This window comes from Physella acuta, unplaced genomic scaffold (assembly GCF_028476545.2).
Source record: "Physella acuta isolate Inbredline_101_S28 unplaced genomic scaffold, ASM2847654v3 ptg001865l, whole genome shotgun sequence".
NCBI lineage: Eukaryota > Metazoa > Mollusca > Gastropoda > Physidae > Physella > Physella acuta.
This window is the reverse complement of record NW_026733371.1, coordinates 121,020-139,914: the sequence shown is the minus strand read 5'-3', so window position 1 is coordinate 139,914 and position 18,895 is coordinate 121,020. Positions and strand designations below refer to the sequence as shown.

The 18,895-nt window shown below is 32.5% G+C and overlaps 2 long non-coding RNA genes across 3 annotated transcripts; one reads left to right on the top strand and one right to left on the bottom strand.

Annotated features, from left to right (window-relative positions):
• Positions 1-4,669: 4,669 nt before the first annotated feature.
• Positions 4,670-11,854, bottom strand: LOC131930908 (uncharacterized). Its single transcript, XR_009384200.1, has 3 exons — positions 11,626-11,854; positions 6,123-6,255; positions 4,670-5,355 (listed from the first exon to the last, which is right to left on the bottom strand). It is a non-coding gene; the product is annotated as an uncharacterized LOC131930908 (long non-coding RNA).
• An 876-nt stretch (positions 11,855-12,730) lies between these two features.
• LOC131930902 (uncharacterized) lies at positions 12,731-14,555 on the top strand. 2 transcript variants are annotated; one of them, XR_009384189.1, is made up of 6 exons: positions 12,731-12,876; positions 13,215-13,313; positions 13,423-13,625; positions 13,809-13,974; positions 14,074-14,216; positions 14,322-14,555. It is a non-coding gene; the product is annotated as an uncharacterized LOC131930902 (long non-coding RNA). The 2 variants fall into 2 exon arrangements; XR_009384188.1 differs by lacking the exon at positions 12,731-12,876 and adding an exon at positions 12,918-13,021.
• The last annotated feature ends 4,340 nt before the right edge of the window (positions 14,556-18,895 follow it).

The window sequence follows — 18,895 nt, the reverse complement described above, 5'->3', positions numbered from 1 at the left end:
CACACAAAAAAGATTTATAAAACATCTAACTATATGGGAGATAACCGTGAACACGTTACTAAAACAAAGTTACGAATCTGAGTTTCGTTATTGCACATAAGCACAACGCTTGAACCCAACTTGCAAAATGCACTTGAAATATTTGGATCCGAAAGACATCCAAAAGTTAATGTTAAGTTTAATGGTTTAATTGTTTAATGGTTTAGTGAATGTTATTACATGTCGTAAATAACTTTACCTCTTATTCGCTAGGTTATATGTGTATGCGTGTGTGTGTCTGTGTGTGTGTGCGCGCGCGCTTGCTTTCCTGTGTGTAGGGGTGTGATAGAAATAGGACAATTAGCTTACTTAGTCCTTTTTCTAATGAATATCTGTATTTTGTCGGAGGCAGCTGTTTATAAAGATCTGTATTTTGTCGGAGGCAGCTGTTTATAAAGATCTGTATTTTGTCGGAGGCAGCTGTTTATAAAGATCTGTATTTTGTCGGATGCAGCTGTTTATAAAGATCTGCATTTTGTCGGAGGCAGCTGTTTATAAAGATCTGTATTTTGTCGGAGGCAGCTGTTTATAAAGATCTGTATTTTGTCGGAGGCAGCTGTTTATAAAGATCTGTATTTTGTCGGAGGCAGCTGTTTATAAAGATCTGTATTTTGTCGGAGGCAGCTGTTTATAAAGATCTGTATTTTGTCGGAGGCAGCTGTTTATAAAGATCTGTATTTTGTCGGAGGCAGCTGTTTATAAAGATCTGTATTTTGTCGGATGCAGCTGTTTATAAAGATCTGCATTTTGTCGGAGGCAGCTGTTTATAAAGATCTGTATTTTGTCGGATACAGCTGTTTATAAAGATCTGTATTTTGTCGGAGGCAGCTGTTTATAAAGATCTGTATTTTGTCGGATACAGCTGTTTATAAAGATCTGTATTTTGTCGGAGGCAGCTGTTTATAAAGATCTGTATTTGTCGGAGGCAGCTGTTTATAAAGATCTGTATTTTGTCGGATAGAGCTGTTTATAAAGATCTGTATTTTGTCGGAGGCAGCTGTATATAAAGATCTGTATTTTGTCAGAGGCAGCTGTTTATAAAGATCTTTATTTTGTCGGAGGCAGCTGTTTATAAAGATCTGTATTTGTCGGAGGCAGCTGCTTATAAAGATCTGTATTTTGTCTGATACAGCTGTTTATAAAGATCTGTATTTTGTCGGAGGCAGCTGTTCTTAAAGATCTGTATTTTGTCGGAGGCAGCTGTTTATAAAGATCTGTATTTGTCGGAGGCAGCTGTTTATAAAGATCTGTATTTTGTCGGATAGAGCTGTTTATAAAGATCTGTATTTTGTCGGAGGCAGCTGTATATAAAGATCTGTATTTTGTCAGAGGCAGCTGTTTATAAAGATCTTTATTTTGTCGGAGGCAGCTGTTTATAAAGATCTGTATTTGTCGGAGGCAGCTGCTTATAAAGATCTGTATTTTGTCTGATACAGCTGTTTATAAAGATCTGTATTTTGTCGGAGGCAGCTGTTCTTAAAGATCTGTATTTCGTCGGAGGCAGCTGTTTATAAAGATCTGTATTTGTCGGAGGCAGCTGCTTATAAAAGATCTGTATTTTGACTGATACAGCTGTTTATAAAGATCTGTATTTTGTCGGATACAGCTGTTTATAAAGATCTGTATATTGTCGGAGGCAGCTGTTTATAAAGATCTGTATTTTGTCGGAGGCAGCTGTTTATAAAGATCTGTATTTTGTCGGAGGCAGCTGTTTATAAAGATCTGTATTTTGTCGGAGGCAGCTGTTTATAAAGATCTGTATTTTGTCTGATACAGCTGTTTATAAAGATCTGTATTTTGTCGGAGGCAGCTGTTCTTAAAGATCTGTATTTTGTCGGAGGCAGCTGTTTATAAAGATCTGTATTTGTCGGAGGCAGCTGTTTATAAAGATCTGTATTTTGTCGGATAGAGCTGTTTATAAAGATCTGTATTTTGTCGGAGGCAGCTGTATATAAAGATCTGTATTTTGTCAGAGGCAGCTGTTTATAAAGATCTGTATATTGTCGGAGGCAGCTGTTTATAAAGATCTGTATTTTGTCGGAGGCAGCTGTTTATAAAGATCTGTATTTTGTCGGAGGCAGCTGTTTATAAAGATCTGTATTTTGTCGGATAGAGCTGTTTATAAAGATCTGTATTTTGTCAGAGGCAGCTGTTTATAAAGATCTGTATATTGTCGGAGGCAGCTGTTTATAAAGATCTGTATTTTGTCGGAGGCAGCTGTTTATAAAGATCTGTATTTGTCGGAGGCAGCTGTTTATAAAGATCTGTATTTTGTCGGATAGAGCTGTTTATAAAGATCTGTATTTTGTCGGAGGCAGCTGTATATAAAGATCTGTATTTTGTCGGAGGCAGCTGTTCTTAAAGATCTGTATTTCGTCGGAGGCAGCTGTTTATAAAGATCTGTATTTGTCGGAGGCAGCTGTTTATAAAGATCTGTATTTTGTCGGATACAGCTGTTTATAAAGATCTGTATTTTGTCGGATACAGCTGTTTATAAAGATCTGTATTTTGTCGGAGGCAGCTGTTTATAAAGATCTGTATTTTGTCGGATACAGCTGTTTATAAAAATCTGTATTTTGTCGGAGGCAGCTGTTTATAAAGATCTGTATTTTGTCGGATACAGCTGTTTATAAAGATCTGTATTTTGTCGGAGGCAGCTGTTTATAAAGATCTGTATTTTGCCGAAGATTGATTATTGATTGTTTTCTGAGCTTTGGCCTGGAGACCAAGTTACCCCGATTAGTGTCCCCTGTATGCGTTATACGTACAGGCAAAGGCTGTGCTTGTGATCCAGTAAAAGGCTGCCAGGGACATGAGGTGGTATCAATAGACGTCGGGTGTTTAACAGCATAGCCAGTCTACTGTAGTAGGACATGAACAGTATACTGTAGTAGGACATGAACAGTACACTGTAGTAGGACATGGACAGTACACTGTAGTAGGACATCAAAAAATGTTTGCCATGTAAAGGAAATTTACGTAAAATAATTTTATTCCATGATTTTTTACCCTTAATAAAAACCTCTTTTTTTTTTTCTTCTGAAAATTCTCTAAAATGTAATACTTACAATTTTAAAATCATTTTCTTCTTCTTCATTCTTTCTTAATTTTAATGTTGGAGCGGATTCCCTCCAACACAATTAAGTATACGTGTCAACCGATTTCAGTCTGGTTTTCTTTATGAATTTGCTTCCATAGCCTTTGTCCAATCAAGAATAAACTAAACAGCAGCAGTTTTTTCACCATCAGTATCTTTAAATGTTATAATTATTTTTAAATGAGATGTGATACATACAAACAAAATATTATTTTATAAGTTATGAAAGGGTTTGTCATCCTTTAGTTAATAAAAAAAATTACTTTTAAAATACATGTTGAAGTGGTCAAAGGGATAAAACCGTGAGAAAATATTTTCTGTATAGTTTTGACAGAGTTAAGCAACATTGTAGAAAGTAACAGTTAAATTTATATCAAATTTGATGGTCAAAGGGATAAAATATTTACTCTTTAGTTTAGACAGAGTTAAGCACCCTTTTAGAAAAGTAAATTTTTATTTCGAAGAAAATAACTTTGCGGTCTAAGGGAAGTAACCGTTAAATTAATGTATTTTCTAGCTTTGAAAGAGTTAAGCGCCTTTTTTTTTTTGTCATTTGAAAAATTCACCCTTAGTTAATGCTTTTCGCAATGCTTTTGCAATTTTACCCAATTTAATATTGCTTTCTTTAATTTTTTTTTAAAAATCCAATACAAATACTTTTATTAATTCATACATGTTTGTTGATCAACTGGATATAACCATAAAAAATTTTAATCTATAGTTTTCTAAAGGTCACAAAAAAAAAAAGTATGGTAAAAGGGAAATAGCCATGGGTTTGGTCAGTCAGTCTCTGGAGTTTGGCAGAAGTCAAGATACACACACAACTTGGTACACAATTTGATTTTGTAAGTTCTGTGAAAATTGGTAGGAATCAGTAATTCCAAAAAGATTAAATTAATACTTTTTGCTTATTTACCTAACGATTATAATACGTTATCATTATTTTATTTAATCAAATTCCTTTTTGTTATTTTAAATTGATACAGATAAAATATTCTGCGTTTTGTTAAGTAACAAAAAATAAGCCAAAAAACAATTTAAAAAATGGATTTTTTTTTTTTTTGATAATTTAATTTTGATAAAATCATTGTTGTCAGCTCCTTTTTTTTTTTGCTTTCATACAATATAATTTAGATAGGTTAAACCCTGACTCAGAAATAAAAAATTCAAACTTTTGAGCATCTTGCAAGTTTGTATGTCATTTTCTTTTTTGTCCAAAAAAAGTGTCAAACTAAATTACTCGGTACATTTTTTTTTTGCTTTCATACAATATAATTTTGGTAGGTTAAACCCTGATTCATAAATAAAAATTTCAAACTTTTGAGCATCTTGCAAGTTTGTATGTCACTTTCTTTTGTGTCCAAAAAAGTGTCAAACTAAATTACTCTGTACATTTTTTAAAATTCTGCATTATGATAAAATAATTGTATTAAAATTCAGTAATAAATTACACAGATGAGTTGACAAAACTGTATAAAAAAACAGATGCAAGAAATTTATTGCCACTTTAATTCAATTTCAAAAATTATAAAGGCAAACAGTTAGCATCCTCTCAAATTTATGTACGGTGAACATTTCAACTTTGTCAACATATAACAATATGGTTAAAAACTAAATTATGGAGCAGCAGTAACCTAATTTATGACAGTGTCCTGCATACCAAATCCTGGAGAACTTATAAGGTTAGGGTTGGGGTAAACAAAAATAAAAAATGTTTTTGTGACATCATCATATGAAAGGATAGTGTGGACAGCAGTATTCGAGGGTTGAGGTAGGGGCATGGAATTAGGTTGGGGTCAGGTGATTTATAACTTCTCATATACATATTTCAAGATTTCACTTAATTATCTGATAGGCGACCATATTTAAGTGAAACCTGAAGGCAATATTACATACACAGCAAAGATTTAAGAGTTATTTCTAAAGGTCATACATGATTTCTTTTTCGAACAGCTGTGCCCATTTCCAGGTAATTATATTACATTTAAAATCCTACTTATAATAAGGTACCATATTACTAAATAAACACAAATATTGTAAAGGAATTGTATGAATGACATAAACTAAAATGTAAAACACTTGGTCTAACTTGACATGGTCTAGACATAATCTTCAATACAATAAGCCAATGGTGGGAACTGGTTGTACAAATTGGTTCGGTAGACATTAAATCACTGGAAGAGTGGTCTTTTTGTTCTTAGACTGGTCCATCAGTAGATCTGATTGTTATGAAAGAGAAAAAAAAAATACTATTATGAATAAAATGTTATGTGTATATTTCTAAAAGATATATCAATGTCATAATTTCAAATACATTAGCTATTGAATAATAAGACATTTATAAATATATATGTGAATAATTTTTATTTCTGCTATTTCTACTCTGAAATATGTTAATATTTAGTAGCACAGAATTACATCTCATATTGATAGTAAAAATATCAGACACTACAAATTAACTCAATCCGTCCCATGAGCCGCGAGTTGCGGCTTGAGCCAGCTTCACCGTAGGCCCGCGAGCCGCAAGGTACGGCTCGACATGGCTAGTGTTAGTTTTTTTAACAAGTCATTTAACATGTAAAAAAACCTACATTCTTTAACATAACTCACAATTATCTTCATTTACTACTATAGAAATTTCATTTCTGTTCATTTTGATGTATAATACATAAATCTGGTTAGAAAAACATAGGAGCTATAATTGTTCAAGTAGGTGAGGGTTGTGTAAAAAAATTGGGTCACGGAAATAATGAGGTCAGGAGGTGGAAACTGCTCTGGTATAGAAAGAGTTAAACATGATGTACCTGTTAAAACAACAGAGCTTTTAACTCCAGATTGGCAGGTGGTGGAGATATGTAGGATAAGTAAATCTCTAGAGGGATTATTTCTCATTTTAAATGTAAATAAATTTATAAAGGTAACAGATTTTTTGCAATTTTTTTTTTATTTATCAAAGACTGTTTTTTTAAATAGTAAAATAACTTACTTGGGTACAATATACTATTCTTGTAACAAAGTGACCTAGACAAGGAAGAGTTTCTGTACAGAAGGTTCTCATTGGTTCAGCTTTATAGGATGGCATGGTGCAATTCTCAAGTCCAAGCTGCTGTAACGTGTATCTGAAAAAAAGATATGGAAAGTCATATGGCAGGAAATTGTGCTGGCCACACAATGCCAAGGTAAAGGAAGCAGATGAAATCTACTTGCGTTATGGGGATTTATTCATCCTATAACTCTTAAATTATATTACAAATGCACAATGGAGCTTTTGGAGTAACCCTAATATCTAAATATATCACTAAATAAATGTCTAAAACACATAAATAAAATTTGTAAATTAAACATAAAAGACCATGGAATGTTTTTATTGATATAAGCAAAACATTAAGCTAGAAAAAGAGCAATCTTAATATATGTATGGCTCAAAACTATACATTTTCCTTTAGTCAATTCTTTACAAAGTATTTTATTGTTTTTATAGTTTCAGAAATTTTTTTTTTTTAAACGTAATCAAAGCGCCAGGAGATTAAAATACTCTGATTCATGTTCTGGTGAGTGGTCAGTTTTGACATCCCAAGTTCTATCACATGGAATTATTTGACCCTGTTGACCACATGTCTCATTACAACCAAATTGTCATTTATTTTAGGCATTGTTCTTAGTTGTATGGCCATGCTATTTTATGCCTTTTAACCTCACTGGGGTCGGTAGGGAATTTATATTATTAAATCCATGGAGCAGCCACCAGACCCATACAAATAACTTCTACAAAACTAGAGTTTGTGATGGAATTTAATTTGCAGCAGAAGATTTAAAAAAATAATTTATTACTTTGAAACAGCTGTGATACTATAATCAAGAAAGCCTTTACACTAAATATTAATAAGTCTCTGAGCAAAGTTGACGCCTGATATTTCATCAATCTTGGCTGTAAATATTCTTATTTGACATGTGGAGAGATTTTTTATTCAAACAAAAATTGAACTATCAACTTTTATCACTAATGCATACATTTTTAAAAGCCAGAAAACTAATATTAATTTAAACAATATTTCAGTGTTTGTATAAGTACCTTATTATGCCTTATTATGAAATAATTTTCAAAGTTTATCCTCACAAGCAATTTAAGACTAGAAAAAGGAAAAGCTCATGGTATTTAACTCAATGGGCCACAGTGTATTAGAGGAAACCAATTCAAATATTACATTTAAGAATGAAGAAAGAAAGCAGTGTTTGACTGGCCACAATATGATGAATGTGCGATGAATTCAAAACAAAACTTTCTAAATTGAGCAAGTATTATAAAAAGATAACTGAAGAATTAGTTAGGGAGGTGGACTGAAATTCCATCAAACAGAACAAATTGTTGCCCGTTACAGTTTTATGAAAGAATTGTGCATTCCGTGGTTCTTGGAATGTAATTTACACAAGAAGTTAAAAGAATTAGATTCAAATTTGAGACCACTTAATGGCTAGAAAAATAAGTTTTAATTACTATCTGTCATGTGAATATATGCAGCATTAGTTACATTTTCTTAACCCTTTATATAGACTAGCCTGATCATTGTATATCAGAATGTAGTCTATGGTTGTCATACTAGACTGACCACTGCAAGTTAATGTTTTCTCTAGGGTTCACCAATCAGCCTGTACACTAGAAACAGGAAGGCAGCATTTGATTAATTCATTGTAAAATTAAAAACCTAAAACTGTTATCTGCTCCATCATACTCATAAGACATAATAAAACTTTCTTAATCATTTAATAAATGTTTTAGACTAGCCTGACCATTGCAAGTCAGAGTGTAGTCTTCAACTTAGTTTTAGGCTAATCCCTCTCAAACACACCTGTTACCTGTAGATACATACCTCAATAAAACACTTAAATTAATACAACTTTCTTAACCATTTGTTAACATGTTTAAGACTAGCCTGCTCATTGCAAGTCAGAGTGTAGTCTTTGACTAAATACAGAAAGGCATCATTTGATTGCAGACATACATGTTACCTGTAGATACATACCTCAATAAAACACTTAAAATAATACAACTTTCTTAACCATTTATGAACATGTTTAAGACTAGCCTGACCATTACAAGTCAGAGTGTAGTCTTCAACTAATCCCTCTCAAACACACCTGTTACCTGTAGATACATTCCTCAATAAAACACTTAAATTAATACAAATTTCTTAACCATGTATGAACATGTTTAAGACTAGCCTGACCATTGCAAGTCAGAGTGTAGTCTTCCACTACAGAGATGGATCATTTGATTGCAGAAACTAATCCCACTCAGACACACTCTACAGGTATAATACTTTACAGACTTTCTTAATAATTAATAATGTATTTCATACTAGCCTAGCTAGTAGACTGTAGTAGTTGCCTAAACTGGGTACAGAATGTGACAGTGACCCGACTGGTGAGAAAGGTTTTGACAATATCTTTTCTATTTACTTGCACATTCAAAATAGGATTAAGGAAAATATAACACATTCAAAAATGCAGTGAATGAAAGATATATAATTAATACTATTGTCTGCTAGATTCATGAGGAAACAGATGTTATTTTTAAATGGCAACTGAAACTTATATTCAATATTCTTCACCATGGGCTGTGGTCCACCAACTAATAGTTTTAAAGATGGAATTTCTAGAAAAGGAATTATATTAAACACCATGTAGGCCTATAAAGCTCTGAAGTTGATTGAGATCTCAAAGGCATCAAATAGGAGGAAGAGAATAAAAAATTGACATGATAGGATTTGCAGCTTACTGATTCACAAGCTGGAGAACCTTTTAATTGTGAATTGAGAGTGAATCCACTGAGCCAATCATATCCTCTTCATTGGATGCCAATATGCAAATACATATTGTGAAAGGCAAAACATTAAAGACAACTGGGTATTTAAGTACTAAAAGACACCACAAAAAGCTTTAAAAAGAAGTATTTGACTTGTAAGAAAATGGGTGAACATTGATTTACACCAAATGACAATAATTTATGCATTACTGATAGAAAGTCAACTAATTATAGCTGGATTAATGGCAATGCACACTAATTGCCAAAAAAATAAGTTGAAATCATGGAAGACAAAATATATTTTTTCTAATGGATTTTGTCAAATGTGAAACTGGTGAAATCTTTTATTACCTGCCTTCAAACATAAAATCTAAATTATTTTATCTGTAGTGAATTTAGTCAGTGCAAACCTGTTTTTAATGTCTATATTATTTTTGGCTTTTAAAAATGTATTTACTTATCACCATTATTTTGCCCTTGCCTATTACAATACATCTTTACCTTTTTGCCAATTTTAGAAATGAAAACGTTAGATAGGCCTACATTTCAGAACCATTTTCAAAAAATTAAGGTTAAAAAATCCAAACGAGAAATTCAAATTGGTCAATGTGTATATTTTTGTCCATGTTTTATTAAAGTCTGTTAAAATTCTCACATGATTTAATTAATTAATGGAAGAAAACCATGGGCCTAGCAGCTTTGTACATGGATCTAAGAAATACTACATTTTTTGATGTTGTTACATAATAATAAATTATGTAGGACTGGAGGAAATCCCATCCAACAATACAATGTCATGTTTCAATGGGAAGATTTAACTTGGAATATATCAACAAAGGCAGTGCAATTTTAATTTTAAAATAATCAAATATAGGCTGTTTTATATCATCTGTGTAGGAAATTAAGGAAATGTAGGCACCAAAGATGACATGCCAAATGAGACCTGTATGCACAACGAGTTAAAACATATAGGCAACAGCCTAGCAATTTCATTTTTAATACAATGGACTATAAGCTGATGTTCTTTTTAAACAGTGTATGAGAGAGACATAATATCAAATGAAGTCCACTTAGTCACCAGTCATTTTTAACCAGTTCTGCATACAATTTAGGGAGGAAGTATGCACAATGAGTTAAAACATATTGGCAACAGCCGGGCAATTTCAATTTCAATACCATGGACTGATGTTCTTTTTAAACAGTGTATGAGAGAGACATAATATCAAATGAAGTCCACTTAGTCACCAACCATTTTTAACCAGTTCTGCATACAATTTAGGGAGGAAGTATGCACAATAAGTTAAAACATTGGCAACAGCCGAGCAATTTCATTTTTAATACAATGGACTATAAGCTGATGTTCTTTTTAAACAGTGTATGAGAGAGACATAATATCAAATGAAGTCCACTTAGTCACCAGCCATTTTTCCCAGTTCTTCATACAACTTAGGGAGGAAGTATGCACAATGAGTTAAAACATATTGGCAACAGCCGAGCAATTTCCGTTTCAATACCATGGACTGATGTTCTTTTTAAACAGTGTATGAGAGAGACATAATATCAAATGAAGTCCACTTAGTCACCAACCATTTTTAACCAGTTCTGCATACAATTTAGGGAGGAAGTATGCACAATAAGTTAAAACATTGGCAACAGCCGAGCAATTTCATTTTTAATACAATGGACTATAAGCTTATGTTCTTTTTAAACAGTGTATGAGAGAGACATAATATCAAATGAAGTCCACTTAGTCACCAACCATTTTTAACCAGTTCTGCATACAACTTAGGGAGGAAGTATGCACAATGAGTTAAAACATATTGGCAACTGCCGGGCAATTTCATTTTCAATACCATGGACTGATGTTCTTTTTAAACAGTGTATGAGAGAGACATAATATCAAATGAAGTCCACTTAGTCACCAACCATTTTTAACCAGTTCTGCATACAACTTAGGGAGGAAGTATGCACAACGAGTTAAAACATATTGGCAACAGAAAGTTAAAATCATATTGGCAATGCACAACAATTAAAATATAATAGCCTACAGATTCTCTAAAAGGGAGGCTATAATAAAGAGAAATTTTCAGATGTCCATTGGACAGAAATAATTATTAACAAGTTCTGCATACAACTTAGGGAGGAAGTATGCACAACATGTTAAATAACTTAAGGCACAGCAACTTTAATATACTAGAGATCTAATGGCCTATAGTGTAGGCTTATAGGATGTTTTTTTTTTCAACATTTATCAATGGAGGCATATGCTATTATTAAAGAAGTTCAAAATGAGATATGTTAAGACACCAGTAGGCCTAATTTTTAACCAGGTCTAGATCTACATACAACATGGGGCAGGAAGTATGCACAACTAGTTAAAATTAAAAACATATTGGCAAGGCAGAGCAATTTCATTAGGCCTTATGCCCTATAGGTCTACTATCATAATTAGGCCTAGGCCTATACAATAGTCAATAGCATTATCTTGGGCCTATATAACAATAACATTCAATCTAGACTGTTTTATTTTAATTTAAAAATCTAATTATTAGGCTAAAGAATACATATTATGGAGGAAGTGTGCACAACATTAACAACTATGCCTGGTACGCCTAATTGTTATAAAAAAAAAGTTGTCTAAGATCACAGACTAGATCTAGATCTAGATCCTGACTAGACTACTTACCAAATTTTTGCATTGCAATTTCGTGAAACTTATGATATGAAGTTCTGGGTCAGCTATTATGTGTGTAGGTTGGATTGTATCTAGACCATGTAGTTTCATTATGACTTCAAGTTTGCGCCAACTATGACTGAAGGAACACTGGGATACTCTAACCGTTTGACCAATAGATCTAGGCTTTAGCTGTCAAAAAATGAAAACATTCACACAGCCGGCACCTACCCTGCTGAGTTATGTGTTTGTTTACATCACGTGACAGACTAAAACACATTAGCTTAGGCTAATGTTGATGTGTGAATGATTAAATACTCAGTGTTGGCGCCCGATTTTTAGATATCTTTAACAGCTGCTTGGCTTCAGTGGTATCAATATCAAGATGAAGGTAAACTTATACAACGTATATTAGGCTAGTTACTTAATATTAACTAAGTTAGTTAAGGTAAACTTTGTAAAAATATTATAGTGTCATATGACATATAAGAGGCCTTGGCCTGTCATATAAGCGTACTAGATCTGTGTAAATTTAAAAATAAAGGGTCTATCTATAGACATTTAGTATTATTAGGCATAACATTGTATTAACTTTTAACTTTTAACATTTAGGCTCGTCTTATCGTACAAGAAGAGACATCCCTGGTCCTTATACCTTCTTTAAGCCTACAATATTACAGTAGGGCCTAATCTATCCTATAGGCATAGGCCTACATAATAATACACATTTAGGCCTATATTTATATCTCAATTTAATTACTGAAAATAAAATAGACCGATTTTATAATGTATACAATGTTTATTTTAAAACGTTATAGGTTTTACTTAAATAGACCTACAGGTGCCGTTTACTTTAATAAAATGCAGTAGGCCTAATTTAAGTAGGTTTAATGTTACACTCAACACTTTGTTAAAATTGTTATCTTGTAGGTTAACAAGTTGCTTTAATTTCTTCGTTGGTTTTTTTAGTCGCATTCCTGCATATGTTTCAGGCAAGATGTTACAGTTCATCGTTAGATAATGATGTTTGGGAAAAGGAATGGGTATTTTTAGGTCAAGCATTTTGTGCCTCTACTGACTTTGTGACCCACTTATGTGAAAAACTCAAGGGCTTCGACAGCTCTTTTGTGATAACATTTTTTGGTTGACACATTGTTCAGTGGAGAAACTTAAAGCTTGGCACTAACTTGGTCACTTACTTAAGTGGAAAAGCTTAAAGACATGGACAACCTATCCGCAATTCTACTGAGTTGGTGGCTGACAGTTAGTGTAAACTTGGGTAGGATTTTATGGGCATAGATTAAGTTTGGGGTGGGGGGGGGGGGGGGTGGCACTTCTGGCAAACATCAGCAGCAAAGTCCAACAGCAGTTTCTTTTCCACACCTTTTGAGATGCCCATGATTTTTAGGTAGGCCTATGCAAACATTTAAGTACATTTTTTTCAAGCATTAATTTTTCAGTTGCTGTCTATAATTTAAAATTATTTGTAAAAGTTTAGTCTTAAAGCTAAAGTTATATTCTGATGTGTTTCATTTATTTATTTTTTAAAAAGTATGTTTATAATTAACAACATGTATCCTTTTGTCTTGCACATCAACCAGAAGTAATTCATTAAGCCAACAAGCACACGAGTCCAACAGTCTTCAACGAAGTTCGACAGTACATTTATGTTCAAACCTCGAGAAACCCATAATATTTCAGTAGGCCTTTTTTTTCAAAATCAATTTTATTAGAACAGTCTTAAACTTTTCTTTGTTATGACATTTCTACAGATTGTTGTTAATTTTTTTTTTACATTTCAATCCTCAGCAATGAGCGGTAACAAGTTCACGATAAAGACATTGTCAAACATCAGCCAGATCCTTCTGGTTAGGTTTTAGTTACCTTATGTATTTTTCTAATCATGTATGAGTTTTTTCCCCTGCAGACATAAAATTACATCCTAGCAGGTCACTGAAGTCCATCAGTAGATTGATTTATTTCCAAATTCCAGGATGTGTATTAATTTTTAGGTATGTTAAAAGGTTTTTATTTTCTAAAATATGAGGTCAATTTTAAACTGTATCTGTTTTTTTTTTACAAAAAATGCACCAGATTTCACATTAGTAAAGGACATTTAAAAATAAAATACCAGCTGGATGTTGAGAATTGATGTAAAAAAAGATTGTAAAACAAATTATTACTTTAAATTACAGTCTACAAGAACACATGTGTGAAATCTTCAAGAAAAGACATTTTCAACCCTCTTCTGGATGTTCAAGTTTTAAAAATTGTGTCCATAAACAGAATGTCAGCAATCATCCAGACGATTATGAAATAACATTCTTAACCTTCCTCAACCCAAGGGGCTCTTTAATCAAGGTATGTTTTATTACTTTTTTTTGAGAACTAGCTCTGAGTTTTAGTTTTAAACTAGCTACCTTTAAAAATATATTGAACATCTGTTATTTTAAATTACAGTCTATAAAACATGTGTGAAATCTTCAAGAAAAGACAATTTCAAGATGAAGCCAGGATTTCAACCCTCTTCTGGATGTTCAAGTTTTAAAAATTGTGAAATGTCATAACATTCTTAACCTTCCTCAAGAGGCTCTTTAATCAAGGTAAGTTTAATACTTTTTTTGTTTGAGAATTAGCTTTGAACTTTAGTTTTAAACTAGCTGGCTTGAAAAAAGATAATATTGAACATCTGTTACTTAAAATTACAGTCAACAACAGCACCTGTGTGAAATCTTCAAGAAAAGACATTTTCAAGCAGAAGCCAGGATCTCAACAAACTTCTGGATGTTCAAGATTAATATTTGGAAAATGTAATAGTATTTATTTATTTATTTTTGTAAAGGGAGGGAATTCAAGTAAAATTTAGTTATGTTTTAAAGGGGGAGGATCTGGTGGGTGATATACAATTAACTTATTACACCTTTTGTTTTTCTTTTGTTTCACTGTCATTGGATGGTGGGGATGCAGGGTGTGGTTTTTGTGGGTCAGGGGAGGGTTATCCTGACGGAAGGTGGGTGTGGAAGAGGGGGCAGCTGGTAATGGTGGCACACCAGGGAGATGAACAGTTGGAGAGGTCTGCTCAATAGAGCAGGCCGCCTGCCAACCTCCGCTGCGAGTGTGTTGACATCTGTGGCCTGCTCGGCTGGCCCATTGTTGATTACCAGATAATGCCTGAACCCTAGCCTTGTCAGTCTGGATAATGTGTCATACGTTTGTGAATATTGCAGTTTCCTTGTCTATGTAAACAGAGTGCCTGATTGTAAACAGGTCGTTTCATTAGTAATGTGCAAGCTGTTTCACTTTTTTTTTTCCTGTTACAATGCACAAATAGAAATATAGGCTCTTTTAGGAAGGGAAAGGAACCAGGGGCTTGTTGTGGTGTTAATGTTGCTAACATCATCAAAGTATTTAGTTAACTAAATGTAAAACTTTTAACAAGTAATATTCTTGACTTGCAGACATGATGTAATATTTAAATCCGGTGAGAACTGGACATAAACTAAAGAAAAAAACCTTTGTCCTTTAAGGCCTTTTTCAATATAAAGAGTAGTTTATTCTCTTTGGCAATGTGGTAGCGATTGTTCCATTTACACTGTATTTGTTAGTAAAAGAATAGTGACCAGTGGCTCTCTAGCTTGTTTTAATAGAAAGAAAAATAGTCAACCAGTAAAATTTATAAGAAATCATAATTTTTAAGAAAAGAAATATATAAATATAATAGTAATGGTACTAAATAGTATAGACTGTCCACAACCTGACTTTTGATATTTCTGGCATTAGGGGAGGAATGCTAGAAACGTCTAAAGTTAAGTTTAATCAGCTGTTTTCATGGCCTTTAGTTGTGAAGGCATTTAGGGATGCTGAAGACAACTATATTTTTCAGGCCGCACTGACACTAAACAGTCTATATTATCATACCAATTTTTAGAAAAAAGAAAATTCCTTAAAATATAAAAAAAACCTCTACAATTATTTATAACTGAGTTATTACCTGATTCAAGGTGTATCTACATTAGGGCATGAATGTTAGATACATCTAAAATTAAGTTTAATCTCTGTCAGCCGTTTTCATTATTCAGGCCACACTTGCACAGAATTTAGAAAAAAGAAAATTCCTTAAAATATAAAAAAAAACCTCTACAATTATTTATAACTGAGTTATAACCTGATTCAAGGTGTATCTACATTAGGGCATGAATGTTAGATACATCTAAAATTAAGTTTAATCTCTGTCAGCCGTTTTCATTATTCAGGCCACACTTGCACAGAATTTAGTAAAAAGAAAATTCCTTAAAATATAAAAAAATCCTCTACAATTATTTATAACTGAGTTATTACCTGATTGAAGGTGTATCTACATTAGGGCATGAATGTTAGATACATCTAAAATTAAGTTTAATCTCTGTCAGCCGTTTTCATTATTCAGGCCACACTTGCACAGAATTTCTATATTTTAAAAAAAAAGGAAATTCCTAAAGATGTACAGTAAGACTTATAATTATCAATAGGTTATAGTGAATGTATTTTCTACCATTTCTCAGAAATGACAATCTGAGACAGCCCCATATGATTTAGGAAAATATACATTTATTTTTTTTTCCAAGTCAAGAATTGTTTCTAACAAGCTGGGCTAAAAAAATAGTGTTTTATAATTTCCTATTTTCTTGTTAAGATATTTTAGTGTTCTTAATTTGTCAAGCAGCTATAACTAAAAAGTTTATGGGGCACCTTTAGTAGAAGCAAATGCTGATTAGTCTCTGAACTAATGAAGCGACCTTTCATAATTATGCACTTTCATCAAAGATTTAGGAAATGTATGGCAATATTCACAACTTTATGTGATGCATTATCGACACTGACCTGTGCTAGGAATTAGGGCTAACGTCTGGTATGATACAATGGGTACAGCTGACAGGTCCACAGCTCTGTCAACACCAAGTCAGCGGAGGGGCAGGTTCCAACACATCTACTGGTAAAGCCTATACCATATAGAAACCAGCATGCCCATGTCGGGATTGGTGGGGGTGTTAAGGGTGGGATTGGGGAGGTGAGAGAGTTGTGTATTATATGTAGTCCTCTCTTTATGTTATGTGTAATAAGTTAATTGTTTTTACTGGTCGTAAATAATTAGGTAGTTTTACTTGAAATCCTTCCCTATTTTTTATGCTATATTTTATTAGAGGAGTCATTTTGCAAATCTGTCTATGCAACTTTAGGGAAAGGAATGTTTCATATAAAAAAAACAATTTTTAAAATATTATCTCTAAAAGCAGTTCATGTATTTCATATAATTTGTTTTCTACTATAAGAGAGAAAGTGTAAGTTGAATTTATCATCAAAAGATTGATATGAGTGTAGTTTTATTTGAACTCACTGTAATGTGTTAGGAGTGCCAGGGATGCAATGTTTATTTGAATTATTGTATTGTTAGAGAATGGCAGGAATGAAAGTTACATCTATGCTATTGTAATACTAGGAGTGTCAGGATTTCATTTTCAATTCAAATTATTGTAATGTAAGAGAATGACATGAATGAAAGTTTAATTTATTGTAAACTTTATAGTTTCATTGTCATTTCATTTTTCTCTTTATCAAATTATATATATATATGTATATATATTACACTAAATTTATGTTAAACCATAGTGAAATGACAATGATGATATTTAATAGTTTTTTATACTAGATAATATTTTCATATGGATTGAATTGTTTTAAATATGAAGCATTCCTTACAGGCCAATGATGCAACACGTCAACATTACTTTTAATGATAAGCAAAGAATATTCTCACATCATTACTGACAATAACTGAGGCCAGTTAGTTAAAAATGTATTTATAATTGAAGATAGTCCTATATCATCTCAGACTTGACTGCCAGTCTTTATTTTGTATTTATAGCATGCTTCTTAAAACATTAAACATTGCTGAAAGTGCTCATTGTTTGCGTTCTTATATGTGTATGTGTGCCTAGCATAGGTTCAAAGGCATGGCATGTAAAGTTACGGTTTTACAGCCTTTCTTACAGTGTCACAACATCATTGTTATCTGGCAATCATAAATTGTACTGGTAATTTGTTACCATGTATCAACTCTAAGATACATTATAAATGTTAGGTTCTCCACCAACTCTGGCCCTGATTAAAACCACTTCTACTTATATGGGCATGATATCACAGTAAATTATGCAAGCCATTTAATGACGTTGAATCATTACAGTGGCAATACTAATTTCAGAGAAAATTATATTAATTATAGTCATTGCTGATAAGGGAAATAACTCAGTTAATAGTTTTAGAATATAAAAGACGTTGTATTTCGTTTTAGAGGAGTCATACACTCACACACTTACAAACAACAATTACACATTAAGGCACTTAAACTCTTAAACTAACACCATTACAGATTTACTCAATTACACACTCACTTACACAATACCTACTTGCACACTTTCACAACCTACAAACTTACATACAACATACTGAGACACACACACTTACACACGAATACATTAACACTAGTACACACTGACACACTCACCCTTTTCGTACTCGTGCTCAAACGTATACACTATTACACATTTACACACTCATGAAATACTTTCACACTCACACACTCACATATTGACACAATCACAAACGTATACACTCACATACTTACGTACACACCTACACATTTTTTTATACATTTTTACACTTACACATTTACACCTTTACACACTTACACACTTACAGAACATATTTACATTTACACACATACTAACTAAAATACTTACACACTTACACATTTACACACTTATACAATTGCACATTTATACACTTAGACGTTTACACACTTACTTTCTTATACACGTTAATACTTTTACACACTTACACACCATACTTACACATTTACACACTTACTAAAACACACACTTATACACTTACACATTCACACAGTTATACACTTGCACACTTAAACTTTTACACATTTAAACACTTATTGATTTTAAATGTGGATTTGAATATGACTGTATGATTGTTAAATTTTAATATTTAAACTTACATGTATTATTTTGCTGCCGAAAAAAACAATAAAATTTATCTCGATATAAAAAAAACTTGTTATAAAATTATTTACCTTATTTAATGAGCTTATTAGAATAGATTTTTAGCTACAACTCATATCAACTGCACATAAAGGCGAAATGTTAATGTCCCAGATAATAACTTATGATAGTCAATTTTGATGTAATTGTGTGAAGCGAATTAGCTGAGGCTACTAGATGTTGGCTTGTTAGGT